The sequence below is a fragment of the Schistocerca gregaria genome, chromosome 2 (genome assembly GCF_023897955.1).
Source record: "Schistocerca gregaria isolate iqSchGreg1 chromosome 2, iqSchGreg1.2, whole genome shotgun sequence".
Lineage (NCBI taxonomy): Eukaryota > Metazoa > Arthropoda > Insecta > Orthoptera > Acrididae > Schistocerca > Schistocerca gregaria.
Window position 1 is genome coordinate 482,684,463 of NC_064921.1, and position 22,562 is coordinate 482,707,024.

The following is a 22,562-nucleotide window of genomic DNA, read 5'->3' on the forward strand; positions in this document are numbered from 1 at the left end:
AGCTGCTGCGTTAAAACTGCTAAAGTACGAAAATACTGCAAGCTGATTCGAGTGAGACTAACATGAGGTGTAATAACGCTTCGCGATTGGCTTTCCTTTGTATTCTCTTCCAACAATTCTAATTTAGATTTTATGTAGTCTCTCTTTCTGTTTTACATCATTCTCATTTCTTAAAAAGAAAACTAGGACCTGTACTGCACTGCTGCTTGCATGAAGGGTTCCATAAAAGTTAGAGAATGGTTTCAGCTTCTGTATAAGATTTATGAAAGCAGTTTTGACAGTGAACCGACCGACGAACTGGACATGTGTAGACGTTCTGACAGAGACCAGCAGACCAATTTTCTTGTCGGGCAGTCGGTTGGGTACGAACACAGCTAGCACCCGACCACTTCAACCCATTGTGCCATGTGTTGTGCTGTCGGCTGTTCCATAGAAGTTTGTCTTTTGTCACTGTGGAGCTGTGATGTCTGAGGAAAGGCCGTCGGGACTCGTGTTGGCGGTACACGCAATTGGTCGGTTGGTGCTTGTGTTGGGCCCTTAAGAAAATTTTCACTGCAACAACGGGTACACACACACACACACACACACACACACACACACACTGTCTCTCTCTCTCTCTCTCTCTCTCTCTCACACACACACACACACACACACACACACACACACACACACACACACTGTCTCTCTCTCTCTCTCTCTCTCTCTCTCTCTCTCTCTCTCTCTCACACACACACACACACACACACGTAAACGGTTTGTAATTTATCAGAGTCAGACATTGCAACATAGTTATTCTCAATGCTGTAAGAGGGCGCAGCGTGAGTATCTGTAGGGAGGTAAACAAAGCATCATTTATTAGCGGAAGTCCGTAGAGAGAGAGTGAGAAGAGCACACAGTTACTGGAGGAACCTGTTTTGGCGGTGGCTGCGCCTGTTCAGTCGTCGCTATCTCCGAACACCAGGTGATATGGTTTTATTAGACATGGTTGTTTGATCGTGAGAGTGTGGATTTATAGCAGATTTGACGATTTCGTTTTTGATGTAAAAATATAGCATCATTTCAGTCGGAAGATAGAAAATATAACACCAGGCAAGTGATTAACTATCACTTTATAGATCCATCAGTATGCCAGTTAATGTGCAGTACTTAAATTTCAACCGTGCCAGACTTTGGTGCTTGTTACCTGTAACAAGGATAATTGCTCAAGTTTTTACAAACAGTTAATATCATGAGCTACCACAGCTCTTATGAGCTTTGGCATTTACCGTTTGTGCTATTACTTAGACGATAGTGTCACTGTCAGGTAGTACTGTTTCTAGCAATTCATCCCAGGTGGAGAAGAGCTTTCGCGTTAACTCCAGTACCTGTATCGAAGCCGTTCACTTAGGAAGTACCGAATTTTAATGAACTTAACTGTGGAAACTTACTTCATGAGTCAGATGTGCCAAAAGATTTTCTTTTCGGATACTCATGTTACACATTGCTTCAAGTAAAATACTTCTGTCACATAATCTTCTAATAGTGTCTAAAGAAAAGCTACTCCAGTATGTATCTTCTACAGATTTGCCGTAGGAAAATTCATACACCACATGAAAGTATCGTTAACTGATGAGATATGTTACTGTGTGTAAATTACCTATAAATATAAATTCTAATGATGTTTTACATATTCCATGACTGATCGTAGCGCTTCCGTTGAGGCTGCAGTAAAATAACAGGTTAGGACTCCTAGTCGAAACCGCTTTTAAATACATGCTCTGAATCAGTGTTGTGACCAAAAACTGGGTGTCTTGGAATGTAATTGAGGCGACTGTCGTTAACTACACTGATTGTGGTACTCTGTACTAAAAGTTCTTTAGCCGTTTATAATGGGGATATAATTTTCTTGCCCCGATTCGCTAACGATGGAAATAAGCAAGGAAAATCGGGAAAATTAAACCAAAAGTATCGTGGGAAGTTACTTACCCATCAAATATGAGACTAGCACCTTCAGTACACCCTTTCATCGAATCCATCATCGTTTCAAAACGTAGATAAAATACCCTGATTTGGGTTTTCCACGATATTCCGAATTGGAGGGGATTAGACAGGATTTTGCATTGCAGACATCGTATTGTCTAAAGTTAATTATGTGTTCGCGTGCATTAAACGTTACAGATCGTGAGAATATATTCGTAACTGATGCAAAGTCACAATTTTCTAACTTCCCATGAATTTCCCAGCCACTCTACACATAGCAAGGATCTCAGCGTTGGAAATATTCACAGATCTCCTGGAATGTCCGTTCGTTCCATGCTTCCGTGCAGCTTCTTACATCTGTGCTTGATGCGAAATTTTTCTTCGATTTGACGAGCACCCCCTTGCCTCTGCACTGGTTGCTTTTGAGAATACTAGTTGATCTGCTACGTTGAAAAGCCACACGCTCCTATATTTTGTAACTACGTAAAGCTAGTTTAGTGATGCAAGATTATGTTGGTCGTCTTACAAAGCTTTCATCATTTCGTTACACGACTATGTCGGTAATAGTTGCTTGAGCGGTGGGGGGGGGGGGGGGGGGGTGTTCGTAAGCAGTATTTTTGTAGGCTTGATTTCATTATTCCGGTCCTGTCACATTCTGCTGAAAGCGGTTCTTTTATTTTCCGTATCAAGTCCATAATGTAGCAGCCGTCTCGAAAGAGCAGTTCCATAATTCATGGTTTTGTAAAGTCATCAAGGATTTATAGTTTCTCAGACCAACTTCCCCAAGGTCGTCCATCTCTACAGTGCTTCCATGCCGACTCCCGTGTTAATTTTTTTTTTTGTATTGAAACGACGATTTTGATCTACATTAATTCAGTTTATGGCAATCGTACGCATTTTAAAATTTTAATTCTAGCTGAGATACCGGCGTTTGTAATTTTCAGAGTAATAACAAATTACGGTTGTTTGTGGATATCTACTGCTCCTCTGCTACAAATACCACACCATGGACGTGTGGCCCGTCATATTGACGACGTTCGATGATTGGGGGCTCTGACGTTCTCCAGCAACAGCATTGCTCCAGCGGACAGGATCGTTCGAACAGTCGATCAGCGGGCTGGCATTGACCACAGAGTTCAGGCTGAGCTTCGGGATCCTCCGACTTGGCTGTCTTGCTTGTCATTTCCAATTTAAACTTCATAGTATTTGGTATCTCTCAGAATGTTAATACCATGTTAACATAGACATTTAATAACATACCTGGCCAAATGATCAAAAAGTCAGTGTAATTGGTGATTTTCTTTTCTAAGTCCGCAAACGCCGGGCAATTATCGTGGCTTTCCTCTGTTCTTCTCTTCACTGTGCAGAGTAGTAATTTAATCTGGAACAGCCAACTACTCTGTAAGCGTTGTTACTGTCTTACTGTGCTCATATTCTGAAGAATCTAGTAAGCTTCAACACAATATTCCTCAGTAACTTCGCGTCGTGTTAGTTCGAAGGTTTATCTTCGACAGCTGCTTACTTATTTTGTCATATTTCAATGTTGGGTCACTCTGATAAAGTCACTTTACAGTACGTTTCTTCTTACTGTGATTCTTGACAGCACTTCTTCTGCGACCACCCTCGGAAGTATCTTATTTGAGTGATATCCCTTTAAACTTAACGAAATCTCCCAGGAGTATTTTACCTCTTAAGACTCTACAATTTATGTCAACATACATTATCTCTCCTTCACTTCCACTTCAATTTTTCGTACCATTTCTTTGTAAATATATTTACGTGCCGCTTACTTCACATTTTCGCTCTTCATGCTTGGTAACAATTTGCAAGCTCATTTAAATATTTTCCTCTTGTCACATAATTTGTGCCTCTCTATCTACGACACTAATACTGTAGTCCAGTGTTACTACCTCCTTCATTAAATTAGTACTGTCAACTATTTGACGACCGCGTCAGAAAATCAGTTTCGTCCCATTCTTCCAAAATGCTGAACGCAGTTCGTCGTAGTTCTCCAGCATTTCTACGGATTACGATCTTAATGTCTGATCTTTGATATGTATTCTGTAAAGTCAAATGATCAATATCAAAGAATGTAGAACACCCACCCCCTCCAGCTCCCCTTAAAGATATCTAGCAATCTTAATCACTCCTTCCCCCAACGTACCACCATTTCACCCGTACTTCACCCCCGCTTCGTCCTCACCTCCAATCCCCTATTGTCTAAGAGTTAAGCAAATTTCCCCCACATCTAATCTTTTGTCTACTATTAGTTACTCTCATTTCCATTATTCTCTAACTCAAGCCATTTCTCTGTGATTGCTACAGTTTTCGAGAATATCACGGTATTTAAGTTACACCTCTCACTAAACTACGCCTTGCTGCCAGTCGGTCTCAAATACACATCTACACCGGATGTCTCTTCCATGGCTCGTTAGCTGAATTTTCTAAGGTATTTCGAGTCATTTTTTCAAGGTGTAGCTGAAATGAGCCCAAACAAATCTTGCTTGTTAGGTCTTTCTTACGACGCCCAGTGCAGTTAGAAAGCGTCGGTGTGTTTCCCACTACAAACAGAACGAATTTAACTTGGTGTTTTAAATTCCTGTTCGATAGAGCGGTCCCAAATTAGTCTGGTGGATTATTAGTTTTATCGGTATGTATTAGCACTAATAGTCAAAGACGAAGACAAAATCAGTATTTCAGCAGGTAGGAAACACACATACATAGCGGTAGCAGTAAGCGCGGGCCAGAGCTGTGGTGTGCTGATAAACTGGTCATTCTTCGTGTCTTAGGCCCTGTTAACACACATCGATATCGAATATCACAATACTTTGGGCCGTTCTGTCGAATGGGCAAATATAATCCCAATTAAAAAATGGTATGTGGCGTAAAATAAAGCGCAGCCTTCCCTGGGCACTATGCGAGTGAGCGACGTGATAAGCAGCGTTTTTTTGGGTGGACACCAGCTATATATTGCACAAACGATGTAGCGAATACTGCCGAAAGACACACAGGAAGTGTGCGCGATTTTTAGGAGACACATCCTGCGTAAAGCAAGACAACTTAGGATGTGGTGGATAGTAGATACGGTACCACCGTTATTACCCGCTGTCAGACGTCATTCACAAAACGTGCATAGGAAGAGCGACTCTCAATTAGAATCTCTACAAGTTTCTCTCTTCCTGTCACGATTAGTTCGTCAATTATACGAGAGAGAAATTGATATGTTCGTGACTCCTTGGAACTTCCATTCAAGCAATTTTAACAGTAAATCTCTTCTTTACGCGCGATGCCTATGTATATTAGCGCGTGCAATAGGAGTGTCATCTCTGTAATACTTCCATACTTCCTAAACAAAGCAATGAAGAACGAAAAGCACTTTTTTGTATACTGGGTGGTCAATTGATAGTGACAAAGCCAAATATCTCATGAAACAAGCATAAAACGAAAAAAACCACAAAGAAGGAAACACGTCTAACTTGAAGGGGAAACCAGATGGCGCTATGGTTGGCCCGCTAGATGGCGCTACCATATGTCAAACGGATGTCAACTGCGTTTTTAATTAGGAACCCCCATTTATTATTGCATATTCGTGTAGTACGTAAAGAAAATGAATGTTTTAGTTGAACCACTTCTTTCACTTTGATAGATTGCGCTGTAATGGTCACAAACGTATAAGTGGTATCACGTAACATTCCATCAGTTCGGACGGAATTTGCTTCGTGATACATTTCCCGTGTTAAAATGGACCGTTTACCAACTGTGGAAAAGGTCGATATCGTGCTGATGTATGGCTATTGTGATCAAAATGCCCAAAGGGCGTGTGCTATGTGTGCTGCTCGGTATCATGGACATCATCCAAGTGTCCGGACCGTTCGCCCGATAGGTGATACCAGGTATGCCGCAGGGGAGTGTCGTAGGACCGTTGCTATTCACAATATACACAAATGACCTTGTGGATGACATCGGAAGTTCACTGAGGCATTTTTCGGATGATGCTGTAGCATATTGAGAGGTTGTAACAACGGAAAACTGTGCTGAAATGCAGGAGGATCTGCAGCGAATTGACGCATGGTGCAGGGAGTGGCAATTGAATCAATGTAGACAAGTGTAATGTGCTGCGAATACATAGAAAGAAAGATCTATCATTTAGCTATAATGTAGCAGGTCAGCAACTGGAAGCAATTAATTCCATAAATTATCTAGGAGTACGCATTAAGAGTGATTTAAAATGGACTGATCATATAAAGTTGATCATTGGTAAAGCAGATGCCAGACTGAGATTCATTGGAAGAATCCTAAGGAAATGCAATTCGAAAACAAAGGAAGTAGATTACAGTACGCTTTACCCACTGTTTGAATACTGCTCGGCAGTGTGGGATCCGTACCAGATACGGTTGAGAGAAGATAGAGAAGATGCAACAGAGAGCAGCGCTCTTCGTTACAGGATCATTTAGTAATCACGAAAGCGTTGCGGAGTTGATAAACTCCAGTGGAAGACTATGCAGGAGAGACTCTCAGTATCTCGGTACGGGCTTTGGTTGAAGTTTCGAGAACATACCTACACCGAAGAGTCAAGCAGTATATTGCTCCCTCCTACATATATCTCGCGAAGAGACCATGAGGATAAAATCAGAGATTGGAGCCCACACAGAAGCATACCGACAATCCTTCTTTCCACGAACAATACGAGACTGGAATAGAAGGGAGAACCGAAAGAGGTACTCAAGGTACCCTCCGCCACACACCTTCAGGTGGCTTGCGGAGTATGGATGTAGATAGAGGTAGATAGTTAAGTTATTTCAGGAAACAGTGTTCAGCCACAGGTGATACGTCAACCACGACCTGCAACAAATGATGCCCAAGTAGGTGTTTCAGCTGCTGTCGCGGCTAATCCCCACATCAGTAGCAAATTGGGCGAGAATCGGAATCTCAAAAACGTCGGTTTTGAGAATGCTGCATCAACATAGATTGCACCCGTACCAAGTTTCTATGCATCAGGAATTGTATGACGACGACTTTGAACGTCGTGTACAGTTCTGCCACTGGGCACAAGAGAAATTACTGGACGATGACAGATTTCTAGCACGCGTTCTGTTTAGCGGCGAAGCGCCATTCTCTAACAGAGGTAACGTAAACCGGTATAATATGCACTATTGGGCAACGGAAACTCCACGATAGCTGCTACAAGTGGAACATCAGCGACCGTCGTGGGTTAATGTATGGTGCGGGCATTATGGAAGGAAGGATAATTGGCCCTCATTTTATCGATGGCAATCTACATGGTGCAATGTATGCTGATTTCCTACGTAATGTTCTACGAATCCTACAAAAAGATGTTTCACAACATGACAGAATGGAGATGTCCTTTGAACATGATGGATGTCCGGCACATAGCTCACGTGCGGTTGAAGCGGTATTGAATAGCATATTTCATGACATGTGGATTGGTTGTCGAAGCACCATACCATGGGCCGCACGTTCACCGTATCTGACGTCCCCGAATTTCTTTCTGTGGGGAAATTTGAAGGATGTTTGCTATCGTGATTTACCGACAAGCCTGACAACATGCGTCAGCGGATAGTCAATGCATGTGCGAACATTACGGAAGGCGAACTACTCGCTCTTGAGAGGAATGTCGTTACACGTTTTGCCAAATGCATTGAGGCTGAAGGACATAAATGTGAGCATTTATTGCATTAATGTGGGATTTACAGGTAATTACGCTGTAACAGCATGCTTTCCCAAATAAGTTCACAAAGATACATGTATCACATCGGAACAACCGAAATAAAATGTTCAAATGTCCCTACGTTCCATATTTTAATTTTAAAAAGCTCCCTGTTACCAACTGTTCGTCTAAAATTGACCCATATGTTTGTGACTATTACAGCACCGTCTATTACAAAGCGGAAAATGTGGACCAAATAATAGATTAACTTTTCTTTATTTACTACAGGAATATGTAATAAAAAATGGGGATTCCTATTTTAAAGAACGCAGTTGACATCCGTTTGACCTATGACAGCTTTATCTAGCGGACCAATCATAGCGCCATCTTGTTTCCCCCTTCAAGCTAGAGAAGTTTAGTTTTTCGTAGTTTCTTCGTTTGATGCTTATTTCGTGAGATATTTGGCCCGGTCACGATCAGTGGACCACTCTGTATACTGCAGCTGCTCTAGGGGTCCTAACTGGTGGGACTTCGACAGGACGACGACTCAGTCGGTCGGGTATTTTGTAAACACCTTCATCCATAACGTATATCTCCGTAGCAATATTCCTTTGAATATGGTCATATCTGTTTTACCAACAATTACTTCTTGTAGTCCTTCCAATTTAGAAATTCCGATTGTAAACGCATAGGTATTTTACGGTTGTTGCGATTTATTGCCAATCTTGCGATGGAGCAGCGACTCGTCTGGCCGACTCTCTCTGCACGATACGTGGCAATTATTTACTATGAGCTTCAGCTGCCAACCCATGCACCAAGCGTCGATTATCTGTAGATGTTACACTGCTTCGTTACTGTTTTCTGACGCAGTCACTTCCGTACGTACCACAGAACAATACGAGAATAGAAGCTTCACATCATTAAGAACTATGCTTTGAGCTCCTTGTGACGGACAGTTGTCGATCACATAAAAAAGCAGTATTTTATTCCGTATTCTCTTACTAACAAGGAAACAACGACTGCTCATCACCTATTTCGTTCATATTTATGGTATATGCAGCGCTTGATCAAAAATGGAAGCGACAGAAATGTGAGAGCGAATCCGTAGCTGTGACACACATTGTGCAAATTGAAGGTGGAGGGGAGAAAGGAAAGTGAAGTAACTGTTACCAGCAGCATCGGGATTCAAGAGTTGTCGGATATTTCTGAAAGAAAAGAGACCACGCATTCATCTGATTCGCCTCGATGGGCAATGAATCTACTTCGGATGCACACTTACGTCCGACCTTTCCGACCTTTAGCGAGCATGGGGACTTGGGAGAGGGAGCGCTAGATAGGAGTTTGGGTCGGGCGGGAGCGTGCCAAGAAATTCGGCGCATTTGCGATGAACAGTTTCCGCGTGGCACTGGTTAGGGCAGCTGCCTAGTAACAGGAGTTTCCAGATTATAGTCCCAGTCCATCACGGCACACATTTTCACTCGTCGCCGTTGATTCCAAATAAAATGCTGTTAGAGCTGATATCATTAGCTCCTTTCCTTTCTTCCCCCTCCACCTTCCATTTACACATGTTAGCGTTGTTTCCAGTTAGCGCTTGGTGCAGTGGAAAGAATACAGAAGTGTAATCGCGAAGTTGTGGGTTGGAGTTCTTGTGCGGAAAATATTTTCTAGTTTTTACTTGCATTACATTCCATAAAACCGGAACATTGCATGATATACTATATTGTTTTCATTAAAAGCCTGGAAAGGAGAGGCACAGGAAAATTTGGGATTGCAAATAAATTTTCAGAAACTGATAATACCTAGAGCGTCCACAATGACTCTCCAAATAGGAGGGATTGTAGTTCGATACACCGAGTTTGCTGCCAAACTCTCCGATGAAGGATCACCTTTCATGATTCTAAACCACATGTTTTTCTGAAGATACTTCAAAAGCACCATGTAATTGTAAAACTATTCCGTTTATAACGCGTGAAAGATGCCGATAAAATCATTCTCTGGTTTTTATGATTCATATCGCCTTAGCGGGTGTAAATCAACTGTAAAATAACAGAAGTACCTAATTTCGTATACGAAGATCTCGTGCTCGCGTTATCAGTTACTGGAAATTTGCAAATAGCAATTTTCATCTGCCATTCCTTTTGACGCGTTTGGTGAAAATATTAATAACAATATTTTGAGCATTCTTTCCCACTCGCAGTGTAAGTAACATGAACATCGGAAATAGTTTCCATATAGAGGCTCAATCTCTCGTCCCTAAGATTATTATGTGCTCACCGCTGTCTGGCAACTACGCTAACATAATTGGCTCATGCCTCGCCCAATCCCCATGAAAAATGTTTTTTAAATAGTCGGCCATATGGAGCTCCCACTTCTATGACCTTCATTTCTGGCCAAGCCCTGCATGTCCCACCAATTTGTACGATATCTGTAATTGAGTACGTGCGACACCCTTGTAACACTTCGAAACTAAATAGACCTCCCGGAAGTCAAACTTCCAGGGATGATTTAGAAAGGTAAGTGTATCAATTAGAGTTAAGATACGCTAGATAGGAAATGGCCGAGTCAGAAGTAATAAGCTAAAATCTACTGAAATTCCACATTAGCTTCGTGCAGAGCTTAAAGTGAGGGCCACAACTTCCGAACGCTGGCCACTAGATGTAGAGTCCTGATGAATACTGTCCAATACCCCCAGATAATTTCCGCTGTTGATCGCCTGCTAGCAGTGCAAGTAATTTTATCAAAGACCGAAAATCCTCCGTCGATGGTGCAGTAGGAATGAATTCCTTTTACCTGCATAAGTTACACAAGATGATGCCGTAAACATGGCCAAAATGGCGTCCCCCAGCTTCTCGCATGCTTAGTTTCGTCGCACAAAGTATCGTCGTACCATTGTAATAAAAGTGTCGAATGAAGTGTCGTAGGCTGCAGAGTTATTGCCTGGAGATCACCTTCAGTCTGAACAGGAGTCTCGTACACAACTCTTCTAATGGTCCACCAAGAAGAACGCAAGTGGGGTCTGATCAAGTCGGCGTGCTGACGAGGAAACAAGACTTCCTTTCCCATCCGGTCTTCAGGAAATGTCTGATTTGGATATTCACAAACCACCAGTCAAATGTGAGGTGGGGTTCCATCGTGCTGGAACCATATTTGTTGGCGAATAGCAAGTGGGATATGTTCAAGGAACCTGGGAGGTATCTTACGAAGAATGTTCACATTGCTTCCTTCAAACTAGGGGAAGAATAAACGGGGTTACTACGGAATCATTGACTACTACTGCCCATACGTTGAATGATGATGTGTGTTGATAGCTCTTCGCACCTAAAGCGTGTGGATTGTCATAGGCTGAAACATGACTATTGCGACTATTTAGTATACTATCTCTGATGGAAGTCGTCATACGTAAAAGAAAATGGCGATAGATTGTAAGACACTACCTGAAGACGACACTGGATCAGACGTGAGCAGGAATCAAAAAATGCACTTTCTGTGCATGGTAGGGGTTTTACTGCATTTCCCATACTAGTCGCCACACACTGCCCCGCGAAATATCCATTTAAAGTTGAACTGTTAGTGCTCATTATAGGCAAATAACTCGAGGAATCACAGCACGTTGTAAGACAGGAGTCTGTGTAATTCGTCTTCCTCGGTTGTGCTGCGGTACCAATTTCCGTGTTTTACTCAATCGTTGGAACAGTAATGAAAATAAGCTGTGAGCCGGATATCTTCTACGCGAATATTTGTTTCTGTACAACCTTTTCGCTCCTCTGCTTCCATTTGCTTTCCCAGAAACGAAAATAATTTATGCAGCTTTAGTCACTGGGTACAGCTTCATTTGTTTAGGCCTGATCGACGTTAGTGTTTCAGTATATAAACACAGACTGCAGTGTTAGCAGCTCGTGATTTAGAATGAAATTTTCACTCTACAGCGGAGTGTGCGTTGATACGAAACTTCCTGGCAGATTAAAACTTGCCCGCGAAAGACAAAGGTCCCGAGTTCGAGTCTCAGTCCGGCACACAGTTTTCATCTGCCAGGAAGTTTCAGCTCGTGATTTAGTGGCTAGGGTTGCTGACTGGGTTCAATTCCAGGCTGGGTTGGGATTTTATCCGCCCGGGGACTGGGTGTTTGTGTTGTCCTCATCATTTCATCATCTTCTTTCGTGACAGTGGCTAGACTCGAGGGTGAAAAAAAGATGGTCTGTGTAAGAACATGGACTTTGTATGGGCTCGGATGACAGCGCAGTTGAACGCCCCACAAACCAAACATCGTAAAACATCACATCCTGCAGTCTACTACATTACAGGCACTATACACCGGGATTGCTCATGACATTACACCGTACGCCATTTGCATTGAAATAATTTGTTAGACCAACCTGTACACCTAAGTATTCGTTCCGATGGGCTGTTCCACAATCTTAGCAACAGTACCGGTACAAGCATTCATCTGTTACAGGTATGACAATGATCTTCGCTTATAACATTTCGGAGTAGGGTCCCTTTCCTCAAATTTATATATTCACCGTCCATGAGAGTTTGTATAATCGCGGAATCACCCTGAGTACAAACTTGACACAAGTTGACTTTCACAGTACTACTAGAGGTAAAACATTTCATATGAACCTAATGATTACGTCGTTAATGGCACCATTTATAGGCTATAATCCATTGTACAGCTGAAACTCGTTTTCAGTTACTATATTCCCGTAAGGCCTCTGGCATATGAGGTCTACTAAAGAGTAAAATCCATGTCATGCATTTGTACCTTATACTACTGTTCAGACACTCCTTAGAAACTGTTTTTATGCGTCTCAGGCAATGCCCAGTCACTCAGTTCTGTAAATGTAAGTCATGGATGATATGTTCAGGGTGTTACATGACCTGTTGGAGAGAGTGCTTCTTGAGTACTGAAAGTTGATACCTCAGATTATTCGTCAGTATGTTTTAAAGCTGTGCTAAGTGAACGCCAAACGTTACCGATTTTAGTTTGTTACCTAACTATAACTCAATGGCCACGAAGTATCACTAGAACACAACACAAAACAAAACGCTTCCTGCTTCCGCTTTACCGCGAGCCTTTACATGGACTGTTTCATATTTTTGAAAGATAACGATACTGTAAATTACTGCTGAAATGACAATTATGCAGTATCATTTTCAATCTGTGTCTTCCTGACGTTGACACATCTGCCCGAATAGGCCTTGGAGGCCCAACGGCACCGAGCGACCGCCGTGTCATCCTCATCCTACAGGTGTCATAGGTTGCGTGTATGGAGGGGCGCGTTGTCAGAACATAGTTTCTCCAGCCGTTGCCAGATTTCGTGACCGGAGACACTGTTTCTCAACTTGCCTCACAAGGGCTCAGTGCATACCACTCGTCAACAGCACTCGGAAGACTGGATGGGGACCCATGCAAGTGCTAGCCAAGCCCGACAGCTCGTAACTTAGGTGATCTGAAGGGGCACCTGTGTTATCACTGTAGAAAGGCTTTGGTATTGACGTTGTTCAAGCAGACACGAAAATATATTCAGATTTTTCACTTACCTTCTCTCGTATACCGTTTTATAGTGCAAAACAGTGGCAAGATGAGGCAGAAGTCTGTATTAGCCCTTTAAGCAATGCTTGTTCATAAAATCAAAACCTTGTGAAGAAAGCTGATGCTGTTTGCTCAGATATGCCACTACTAATGATAAAAATCATGAGTGAACGAACAACTACTCACTAATATCAATTTATGAACTGGTATTAAAATGTGATTGTTCATTTACTGTCGATCTAAACTCATATTTCATGCTTGATACCTGTAGTCACTGCCCCTTACCTGAATTTACTGGATTGATGGGGTAAGGAGGACAAAACTGTAGGATCAGTAGCCTCATTATCATTTGTGGCCGTAGAGCGACACGCAGTATATGCGGCAGTATCTACGAACAAGAGATGACCGAGCGAGATGGCGCAGTAGTTGGACCCTGGACTCGCATTCGGGAGGACGACGGTTCAATCCCGCGTCCGGCCATCGTGATTTAGGTTTTCCGTGATTTCCCTAAATCGCTCCAGGCAAATGCCAGGATGGTTCCTTTGAAAGGGCACGGCCGACTTCATTCCCCGTCCTTCCCTAATCCGATGAGACCGATGACCTCGCTGTCTGGTCTCCTTCCCCAAATAACCGAACCGAACAAGAGATGAAAATAAAATTTTCGAAGTTATCATGTAAGATTCAGAATACAACACTTGGGTTAATTTGTCGAGAATGACACAAGGTGGCGGACGATGTGTTTCGTGATTAATGTTGCAAATACTTACAGGTTTTTTGCAGTGTACATTAGACTCAAACTACGCGAAAAAGCTTTTATCGAATTACATAAAATATTCAAAAAATTCTTAGTTTACATGAAAGGAGTTATTCTGGTTACAAGTGCTGTTCGGAAAGTAAGGAACGATTGGTCCCGAAATGGAAACGACAGTGAAGACAAGATTTGCTCAGATATTACAGTACCTCTAGCATGCCTGTATATGTCACGCTGCTCTTCTCCCCCTGCAGGTCCGGGATAAGAATAGGCCCGAGGTATTCCTGCCTGTCGTAAGAGGCGACTAGGAGTAGTTTCAACCGTTTCGGCCTTCAATATGATGGTCCCCATTGGGGTTTCACCTCCATTTCTCAAAATTCTACCAAAGTACGAGCTTTTTGGAGGACACCTTATGTGGTGTATGACTGGTCCTCAGTGCACTAAGACCTTCACACTTCACATCGTAACGGCGTCGTAACTGCACCCACTGTTCATCAATTTGGGCCTAAACACCTGATGGGTTGCACAGGTTATGCCCGGTGAGCGTCCCCATCTGCACCTTCGATCATGATGAACTTTCCATGGCACCCGAAATACAGCACGGTAGCCAGCTCGTTGTGGTTGGGTCGTCATGTACCCTCTAGGTTGTGGCCCCCTGACAACACAGAGATAGTACTGCCGATACCTGAGCTGCACCCTCATCACGTAGGCCAAGGAGCAGATGCCCGTCTACCTAGAGCATCAGAACTCCCGGCAACGATCATTCTGCCAGGTGGCCCTTGCTGAGGCTGGGTGGCATCCGTGGGGAGAGCCCCTGATCGGAGTGGGTGGCATCGCGGCGGACGTTTCGCAGATAAAACGTCAACATGCATCAGGTCGCTCTGTGGCCGCGTCTTCTAAGAGGAAAGGTTCTATCTCTGTCTCTGGTTCTGGTCCGTCAGCCTTCCCCCCTTGGCCACTCCTGGGAGGATTGACAGGCTCGCCGGCTTGGGGCGAGATACTTCCCCTGCTGTTTAGTCTGTTCTCGGACCGATGGGGGGGACTTTCGCCACCTCCAAGCCCATGTTCTTTGTACAGCATATCGAGGATATCTATGGAGAAATCGAGGCTGTTACTAAAATGCGTTCGGGGTCCATTCTCATAAAGACCACCTCCGCTACACAGTCAGCGGCGCTCCAGGCATGCGACCGGCTAGGGGACATCCCTGTGTCCATTGTCCCACACCTGGCGCTCAATAGGACGTAAGGGATTATTTTCCATTTGAACCTCCTGCAGCAATCTGATGAGCAACCTGGAGCGTTGTGGCGTGCATTTCGTCCAGCGAGTCCAGCGTGTCCCTAAAGATCGTCGCATCGACACTGGGGCCTTTATCCTCGCCTTCGAGGGGATGTTCTGGAGAAGGTAAAGGTGATGTGGTACTTGTGCGACGTGCGACCTTACGTCCCGCCTTCTATGCGATGCTTTCGATGTTGGCGCTTCGGGCACATGTCGTCATTGTGTGAAGCTGAGCCCCTTTGTGGCGATTGTGGACGTCCTCTTCGTGAGGGACGTACATGCAGCCCACCACCTCGGTGCGTCAATTGTCCTGGCCTCCACTCGCGTAGAACTTTAGACTGCCCCGTCTATCTGAAGGAGAAGATGCAAGAATTGAAAACCTTGGACCGTCTGTCTTATTCTGAGGCCAGGTAGAAATTTGACCGCCTCCGTCCCCTTATGTTGACAACATCGTTTTCTTTGGTCATGTCCACTCCTGCAGTTTCCTCACCTCAATCCTGCCCCCCCCCCTTCCACCTCCTCATCCCATCCGTGGTCTATGCCTCCGCCTCCCAATTCCCTCCCTTCCAAATCATCCTCTGCCTCCCCTGCCTCCCCTGCCCCCTCTGACCCAGGGGCCACCCTTCTTCCTTCTCCGCCGCCGCCGCCTGAGAAGCGTTCCTCTTCTCAGACGTCCATCGGGGAAAGGTTACGGGCTCTGGCTTTCGATTTCTGGCTTTCAAAAAGGACCCTGAGCATGGGTACTTTCTTCAGGTCCAGCTCCTACAGCCCACCATCCCTGTGACTCATCAATCCTCCAAGAAGGCCTCAGAAAGAATTCTTTATCCCACTCTCCACCCCAGCGCGTTTCGTCTCATGCTCCATCCAACAGTCGCTGCTCCCAGCCATCTTCAATTTCGCTGGGACGCTCTGCTGCCAGGCGCTCAGCAGGCCTCTCGCCAGCGGACAATGCTGCCCCTCCTGCGCAACCAAGGAATGTGGCCGCAGCTGGCGACGACTGGATGGAACAGGATCCGCCTCCCGACGGTGGCAGCGATGTTCCTTCGAAACCTGGTCATCCGCGGTCGTCGAGGTGACCAGCTCTTCACCCGTTTTGTTCCACCTTTCAATGATATGTGATGGTTTTGTTACATTGGAACATAAGAGGTATTCGATCTAATTGGGAGGAATTTCGACTGCTCCTGCTCCTACACCTGCACTGTCCGCTGGTCATTGGTCGCCAGGAAACGAAGTCACACCCAACTGACTGTATTGCTTTTACCCACTATACCTCCGAGTGATGCCACCTAACCCCTGTGGACGGTATTCCAGCTCACGGTGGGGTCATGTTGCTCGTTTGGGATGATGTCTATTACCATCCTATCCCATTGACAACCCCACTCCAAGCAATATCTGTCCATTTTACTCTTTCTGCTCTTAGTTTTTCTGTTTGTAGTGTCTACACTCCATCGTCATCCGCAGTTAGTCGGTCTGACATGACGCACCTGTTTGTTCAGCTTCCTCCGCCGTTTTTATTGTTTGGCGACTTCAACGCCCATCATCCCCTTTGGGATTCTTCTGCATCCTGTCAGAGAGGGTCCCTCTTGGTGGATGTTTTCAACCATCTCAATCCTGTCTGCCTCAATACTGGCGCCCCGACTTACCTCTCAGACTCTACTCATACCTACTCCCACTTGGACCTATCGATCTGTTCTACCAATCTTGCCTGTCGCTTCGAGTGGTATGTCCTTTCTGACACCTATTCGAGCGACCATTTCCCCTGTGTCGTTGGTCTCCTGCACCACACCCCATCCCCACGTCCTCCGAGCTGGAACATACCGAAAGATGACTGGGGACATTACTCCTCCCTGGCGACCTTGCCAGACCAAGATTTTCTCAGCTGTGACAGTTACTCGAATACCTCATGGCTGTTATCATCAATAGTGCCAAACGTCCCATTCCTCGTATTACCTGTTTTTCACGTCACGTTTCAGTCCAATGGTGGAATGAGGCTTGCAGAAATTCTATCAGTGCTCGACGACGTGCTTTACGCACCTTTCTGCTCCATCCTACTCAGGCGAATTGTATTTATTACAAACGGCTCTGAGCACAATGTCGTCGAGTCATCAAAGACATCAAAAAAGCTCTTCGGGCCTCTTTCACAAGCTCGTTTCAGTTCTACTCCCCCTTCTGTCGTCTGGGGTGGCCTGTGCTGGTTGTCGTGCATTAAGGCCTACTCCTCGATAGCTGGCCTGACTTCAGGTAATGAGGTACTTGTAGACCCTGTGGATGTCTCCAACGCCGTCAGCCGCTTTTTCGCGGAGGTTTCAAGCTCCGCCCATTACCACCCTGCCTTCCTTCACAGAAAATAGGCAGAAGAGGCTCGGCAACCTTCCTTCCACTCGCTGAATCTGGAAGATCATAATGCCCCCTTCACCATGCGGGAACTCGAACATGCACTTGCACTTTCCCGGTCCTCTGCTCCGGGGCTAGATGGCATTCACGTTTAGATGCTAACATATCTTTCTCCGGCAGGCAAATGCTTTCTTCTTCGTACCTATAAACGCATCTGGACTGAAGGTCATGCGTTGGCATGAAGCCATCGTTGTTACCATACTCAAACCTGGGAAGGATAGACACCTTCATTCTAGTTACCGCCCCATTTCTCTTACAAGCTGTGTCTGTAAGGTGATGCAGCGCATGGTTAACGCTCAATTGGTTTGGATTCTTGTATCTCGATGACTACTTAACAATGTTCGATGCGACTTTCCTGACGCAGCTCAGCTGTTGACCACCTTGTGACCTTGTCAACGTTCCTCATGAGCAACTTTCTGCAAAAGCTCAAAACGGTAGCTGTGTTCTTCGACGTGGTCGCGTGCCCCTTTTTATTGATTCCTTTTTAACAGATCGAAAGTTTAGGGTCCTTGGTGGATTCCGTATTGTCCTCCGTCTTCCTCCAGGAGAACGGAGTGCCTCAAGGCTCCGTTTTGAGCATAGCCCTTTTTGCCATAGCGATCAATCCCATTACGGATTGCATTCCATCTAACGTCTCTGGGTCTCTCTTCGTCAATGACTTCGCGATCTATTGCAGTGCCCAGAGAACATGCCTCCTGGAGCGCTGCCTTCAGCGTTGTTCACAGCCTCTACTTATGGAGTGTGGATAATTGCTTCCGGTTCTCTGAAGAGAAGACGGTTTACATCAACGTTTGGCGATATAAAACATTCCTTCCACCATCCTTACATCTCGGTCCCTTTCTCCCCTTTATGGAGACAACAAAGTTTTTTGGCCTCACATTAGACAGGAAACATTGTTGGTCTCCGCAAGTCTCTTATTTGGCTGCCCATTGTACATTATCTCTTGATGTCCTCCGTGTTCTTAGTGGTTCATCTTGGGGAGCGGATCGCACTGTCCTGCTTCGCTTATATCAGTCCTTAGTCTGATCAAAGCTGAATTATGGGAGCCTCGTCTGCTCGGCCATCCCTCTTACGCCGTCTCAACTCCATCCATCATCGGGGGTACGTCTTGCAACCGGATCATTCTATATCAGTCCTGTTGAGTCTTTATGCTGAAGCTTCCGAACTACCATTGACCTACCGGCGCGACTTACTGCTTTCTCGGTATACCTGTCCGCTGTTGTCAATTCCTGGCCACCTCTATCAGTCCTTCGACGATTCTCTCGACTGTCAGTATGGGTTGTATGTGTCTGCCCTGCTGCCCTCTGGAGTCCGCTTTCGTCGCCTGGTTCGACAATTGGATTTGGCCCTCCCTACCCCGTTCAGAGAGGTTGAGAGCCCGACACCACCATGGCTACAGGCTCCGGTTCACATTCATCTTGGCCTCCGCTCGCTCCCGAAGGAGACTACTCTGGATGCTGTGCATAACTCACGATTTGTCGAACTTCGTGCGCGACTTGCCAGTCACACCATTATTTACACGGATGGCTCCAAAACTGACGATGGTGTCGCCTGTGCCTTTGTCGTCAGGGACGTCACCTTTAAATACCGGCTCCTCGACCAGTGTTACAGCTTTACGGCCCAGCTTTTTGCTCTCTCTCAGGCCATTCAGTATGTCCGCCGCCACCGCCATTCTCCGTATGTAATCTGTTCTGATTGACACAGTGCTCTTCAGAGCCTTGGAGCTCCATATCTCGTCCATCCCTTAGTGCAACGGATCCAGCAATCCCTCCATTCTTTTGATGATGATGGCTCTCCTGTTAGCTTTATGTGGGTTCCAGGCCATGTAGGAGTGCATGGAAATGAGGCTTCTGATGCTGCGGCCAAGGCTGCAGTCCTCCTGGCTCGGCCAGCCTCCCTTTGTGTCCCATCGTCTGACAGTGGGGTTGTTTGTAAGAGGTTTGTGTTATTATGGTGGGCTACTTAGTCGTCACTTCAAGAAAATAAGCTCCGGGCCATAAAACCGTTCCCAACAGGTTAAACAACCTCTTCCCCACCCTCTCGGCGAGAGTTCATTTTGGCCAGGTTGCGGATTGGGCATTGCCGGTTTAGCCACCGCTACCTGATATCCGTTGATCCCGCCCCGCGATGCACTTGTGGTAATGCATTGACAGTGAGCCATGGTTTATTGTCGTGTCCCCGTTTTAATAAATCTCGTGTAGTCCTGTCTCTGCCCTCTACCATATAGGAAATTTTAGCTGATGACGCTCGGGCAGCTGCTCGTGTTCTTCGTTTATTACTTTTACGGACTTATGCAAAGACATCTTTTAATTTTTTTTCTGCATTTTTGTAAGAAGTTTCGTGTGTCCCCCCTTGAGTTTTACCGGATTAGTGTGCACTTACATTTGTGACTGGGCGCTAATGACCTCAGTAGTTAAGCGCCGTAAAACCCCACGAAAAACGCTGCTTTTCTCGCTTCTGAGAGCATAGTGAACGCGTACAGATGCGTACAAAATAGCGTCCCCCACCAGGTATTGGTGCCTGCTTACTGTTTGAACTTCATTTCTTGCACCCCCACATAATGTAACAATATTGTATTTATTTCTTCATGACAGTTCTCGGCCGCACACTGCAGGGGCAATGAGGAGATCCTGCAGCGTATACGATGGTAAGTGTTTCATTATCCACCATGGACTTGGCGTCTTTGATTCCCATCTGTGCTCAGATAAACCGCTGGCTACGAAGACAACATGTTGGTGCCAATAACGATCTGCACGCTAGCGTAGAAAAGTGTTTGAATGCGCAGGAGGCTGCCTTCTATGACGTGGGTACCGGGAAGTTGGTACAGCGTTATGGCAGATGTAGAAAGATGATAGGCAACTATGCAGAGAAGTACCTGGAAGATTTAGCTAACTGTTAAAAATGACACTTTTGATTTTCACTGTGGTCTTCGTTTTGCGAGAGATCGTTCCTAACCTTCCGAATAGTCCTCGTATGTAGGCGCCTCCTAGTCTTTGCATTGTTGTACAGATCTGATTTGCGGCTTTGGACACATTTACGTTAAATAGAAGCACAAGGTTGTCAACCAGAAATATGTCAATAATCCTTATTCTCGTACATAGTTCAGCAACTTAAATACGGCTAACGATGCAGACGACCATACAGTGCAGACACGCTTGAGGGCCGTGCTGTGAGACGAAACTTATACCTCTCCGTAAAACGTAGACAACTGTTCACCATGGAGTCAAAATACAGGAGTACAGACAAATTTACGTGAAGATGCCCTCCAGCTTTAATTACTGGGCTTAATTTTGAACGTTTTCAGTTATTACTTGACTTAATTAGTACAAAAAAGCAACCGTGCATTAAACACAGTAATCGTATCACTGTGATACCGTGGCCTTCAGACAGAATAATAGAGATCTTCACGCTCTGCAATCCTGTGCAAATCTCACTATCTCAGCGTAATTACAATACTCTATATCCATTTGATTCTGCTTACTGGGATCAAGTTTTCGTCCCAATGGCCACATTTTACCCTTCAGTTCCTTTTATGACTAAATTGGCAGTTCCTTAACGCCAAACGATGTGTCCTATCAAACGTATTTTTCTTATTTTAATCAGGTTGTGCCATAAATTTATTTCCTCCCCAGTTCGATACAATACCTCTCTGTAGGTTATACCGTCTATCCAACATTGAGCATTATTCCATAGCACCAATTTATAAAAGCGAATTATTTGCAACAGTGGTGTGGGTGGTGATTTTGATGTGGCGATCTGACAATACCATTTATGGTTGACAGGAGACACATTCTAACGAGTCCGCAAAACTGCAGAGAATTCTTGTTAGATTGCAATCTTTACTCCTTTCTTTCAACTTTGTCCCACATCACTGACAATGGGAGATGACAGTCGCTGGTCTTCTGTAGGGGACGGCATTGCAGCGTGATGTAGGAATTCTGCTGTCTGGCCAGTGACAAAAACTCAGCCCCCAATCCAAGGCTTCACAGCTCTATTGTAAGTCCATTCTAGGCTGTCACAGAGCCCCAGCCTTTTTAGCACTACTTACCTTTCTTGCTGAAAGCCTATACTTCCACAGTTCCTTTACTCCTCTGCCTTTTCATCACATAGTCTTACTGGTGTATATCACACTTAGATCTAGTGCATGATTTAGAAGTCTGGTTTCCCATTTCATTTATGTCGCTCTCTACACCATTTATTAATAAATACATGGTTCCCTTTGTTGGGGCAGACCTGCCACCACTTCTACAAATTATTCACAAGTGCAGAGTGTCCATGGAAAGTCACACAATGTGCTGTATATTTGCCTTTGGACCTGTCCATCTCATCACTCTTTCTTTCCAACAAGTTAGTGCAGCCAAACAGCACAGTAGCAATCTTGTTGTGTGGGGTCATCAAGTACCTGCACGGTAGTAGGCCCCCGAAGGGATGTCACTGCTGATGCCTGATCTGATACTTCCCCATACACGTGAAGGAGTAAGTTCCCATCATGAGTGGGGCATGGGGACTCGGGGCAATGGATTACTAGCCAAGTGGCCATTGCTGAGGCTAGATGTGCCCACGGGGAGCCCCCGTTCAGACTGGGTGGCACCATGATAGATGACTTGCATATGAAGTGGATGAGGCTTTCTCCCTCTGGTGGCCATACTGCCTCAGCTGTCTCTTCTGAAGGAAAAAACTCGTTCAGTACAGAGAAGGAACGACGCAAAAATATTTGCTTGCCTGGCTACAGTATTGGAGGAATGTTGGGCAAGCGACAAGCAGATAATTTCTCTCCCAATGAGCTGGTTTGTACAAGGTCAGATGAGTATTTTTGGCCACAAGGCCTTAATTCTTTGCAGAGACTTAAGAGGACAAGTCTGGTGAAGGTCCAGCTGCCTCTGAAACAGCATTATCTGAGTACTTATGAGCGTTGCTTGCTTGTGACAAGCTGGAAAACATTCCAATTACTATTAGTTATCATAATAGCCTAAAATTGGTTC

General features: G+C 45.0%; 1 protein-coding gene across 1 annotated transcript in view; it reads left to right on the forward strand.

The window, feature by feature from the left end:
• The first annotated feature begins 470 nt into the window (after positions 1 to 470).
• The window catches only part of LOC126327443 (uncharacterized), a 43,006-nt gene continuing 20,914 nt past the window's right edge, over positions 471 to 22,562 (forward strand). The window contains exon 1 of the mRNA XM_049995888.1: positions 471 to 512. The gene's annotated coding sequence lies outside the window, so the exon portion shown is untranslated. The remainder of the gene's footprint in view (positions 513 to 22,562) is intronic.